At 36.3% G+C, this 2,989-nt stretch overlaps 1 protein-coding gene across 1 annotated transcript in view; it reads left to right on the top strand.

Annotated features, from left to right (window-relative positions):
- The window catches only part of DOCK7 (dedicator of cytokinesis 7), a 166,078-nt gene that overhangs the window by 4,268 nt on the left and 158,821 nt on the right, over positions 1 to 2,989 (top strand). The window contains exon 2 of the mRNA XM_006773220.2: positions 814 to 919. The gene's annotated coding sequence lies outside the window, so the exon portion shown is untranslated. The remainder of the gene's footprint in view (positions 1 to 813; positions 920 to 2,989) is intronic.

The raw sequence follows: 2,989 nt of genomic DNA, 5'->3' as shown, positions 1-2,989 counted from the left end.
ATGGGGGTCACCGCCTGAGGGCTCCCAGTATGGGAAAGGGGGCATGCTGGGCTGAGGGACACTCCCCCCACACACACACCAAGTGCACGAATTTCGTGCACCGGGCCCCTAGTGTTATGATAAAAGGTTTTTAAAGAAGGGTGATATTTTTAGTTATAGTAAGTCAAGAAGTTTGTTGTATGGAGATCTTGGCATTTAAGTTTCACCCTTAAAACTAGTAAGGGTAAAATAGAATTTGTGGATACAGGAGAGAAACAGTGTTCTAGGAAGTAGTTTAAGTTCAGTGACAAGAATTTGAGAAAGGTGCTTGGGCTCAGAGTATGGAAAGATATTAATATGAAAGCATAATGACATTTTTTAGTAGTTAAGAAAAACAGGGAATAGTTTTCTGGAGCATGAATGAAGAGCTAGTAAAATTAGAAAGGAAAAAAGAGGGTTTTTTTTTTCTTCCTAATTCTTATATGTTAATTTGTTAATCAAATATTTTAGAATTAATTTTATACCCTTAAAATGTATACTTTAGTGTATGCATATATTTATAGCTTCTAGCTCTATCGTAAGCCCAAGTATATTCCCTGATATGCCATATATGAAAAAAGCCTTATGTAAGTTGTGTGTCAGTCTTATACCCTACATCAGCATTATAAAGATGTTCTTCTGTAATTGTAAGCAGTATTTACTGATACCTTATAAATTTATAGTCTTATTGACATGCTGAGGTTTTGTTTTTCAAATGAGTCTTTAGTATACTTACCTTTTTAAACCTAGTTTGTTTTCTTTTTAAAAATAATGTATTTGCTTTCTTTGTTATAGAACTGTGGCTGCTGAAGTTAGGAAGCAGATCTCTGGGCAGTACAGTGGTTCTCCTCAACTGCTTAAAAACCTCAACATTGTTGGCAATATATCCCATCATACCACAGTAAGTAGCATATTTAAAACATGGATATGGTATGTTACTGGTATATTACTAACTAGGCCATGAAAAAATAGTGGAAAGATAGCCAGTAGATTGGATAGCATCACTAGTTTCATAACCTTATTTATTGTTTCCTCGCTCTTTCCTGAAATTTGAGTTGGGGGAGAGTGTTAGGAGGTATTATAGAAGTGTTGATTTCCTAGTCAATTCTGAAACTACATTCAGGATTTAATCAATTCTGAAATTTTAACTTTGTTTTTATGCCATTGACTTGTTGAGGAAATTGGGTTAGTTGTCGTGTAGTATTTCTTGCCTTTTGGATTTTATGTTTGCTTCCTTGTAGACTTATTTCTCTATCTCTTGTACTTCCTGTAACTGATTAGATTCTGTGCAGCTTTTTTGAATTTTTTTCCTTGTAGACTTGTTTTTCTACTTCTGTATTTCCTGTAACTGATTAGATTCTGGCTCAACTTTTTAAAACAGCTTTATTGAAATTTAATTTACATACCATACAAGTTCACCCATTTAATGTACAATTCAATGGATTTAATATATTCGTAGATATGTACAACCATTGCTACAGTCAAGTTAGAATATTTTTATCACCTCAAAAACACACACAACCCTTTAGCTATCACCTTCTTACCCCCTTTCTGTCAGCCCCAAACAACCACTAATTAAATGCCAGAAGTTCTGATGGCATGCTGCCAAGGATTGAAAGAGATCTTTACTCTATGTCAGCCAAAATAAAAATAAAAATAAAATAAACATGTCAGCCAAAATTCCAGTGCAGTGATTGCTGAAGTTAGACAAGTTCTCACATTGACTGAGAGTTTCTGTAGTGCTTCCCTATTACTTCTCTTAGTCACCCTTTAACCCTGCTTACTGCCCCATCATTCACTTTCTCATAAAATCATGTTGCAATCTCCTTCTTTTTGTCAGTGAATACAGGATCTTTCTTTGGAATCTTGTAAAATAATTTATAGTTGTAAGGAGCTCACACTACATCCCAAGACTAACCCAGGCTGCTGTCTCCCCATGGGCATCAGAGGGAATGGAGATGGTTATAGCAAAAATAAATGTGTTTCCTTGATCTAGCTAACATTACACCTAGAAAGCCACTGACCTTCTCTATGAATTATAGAAACAAGACCAATTATCCTCTATATGATTTAATGTTTTTAAGAGAGTGTCATAGCTTCCTATGACACTTACCCTAGTACTCTTTTTAAAAAAAAAATTATTTTAGAGAGGAAGGCAGAGGGAGAGAAAGATAGAAACATCAATGATGAGAGAGAATCATTGATTGGCTGCCTCCTGCACATCCCCTACTGGGGATCGAGCCCACAACCTGGGCATGTACCCTTGGCCGGAATTGAACGCTTCAGTCCACAGAGCCAATGCTCTATACACTGAGCCAAACTGGCTAGGGCCTAACACTTACTCTTGATACGGTTGGTATTTTGAGGAAAGATTAATTTTGAATTAGACATGTGTAAGCTCTCCCAACTTTTGTCATTATATTCATTGAATATTCATTTGTGATACTTTAAACCTTAAAAATTATACTGCCCCCCAAATAATACCTGGGCGGAGAAGCATTGACTTCAATTTTTAAAAAATGTTCTTTAAAAATTTTTTATCTATATATCTATCTGGAGTTAAAATATACATAACATAAAATTTACCAACTCATTTCTAAATGTATAATTCAGTGGTATTAAGTATATTCACAGTGTTGTGCAACTATTACCACTAGCTATTTCCAGAAATTTTTTATCCAAAAATGAAACCGTATACCCATCTAATCTACTAAAAGAGAAACATGCAAATTGACTGTACCTCCGCTATGCCCAAGCCATGCCCACCAGCCAACCAGAGTGACTATATGCAAATTGACCCAACCAAGATGGCGGCTGACAGCCACGGAGCTGGAGCAAGCAGGAGACTTGGTTGCCCTGGCGATGGAGTAAGCCAAGCTTACCACCTGCCCTGGCTGGCTCAGGCCTCAGCTCAAGGCAACAAAGTTTCAATTTTAGAAGATATATAAATCCCAGATACTGGCTTCCACCC

This window comes from Myotis davidii, unplaced genomic scaffold (assembly GCF_000327345.1).
Source record: "Myotis davidii unplaced genomic scaffold, ASM32734v1 scaffold205, whole genome shotgun sequence".
NCBI classification, from domain to species: domain Eukaryota; kingdom Metazoa; phylum Chordata; class Mammalia; order Chiroptera; family Vespertilionidae; genus Myotis; species Myotis davidii.
Note: the sequence above shows the minus strand (reverse complement) of the source record. Positions and strands in the feature narration are given on the sequence as shown.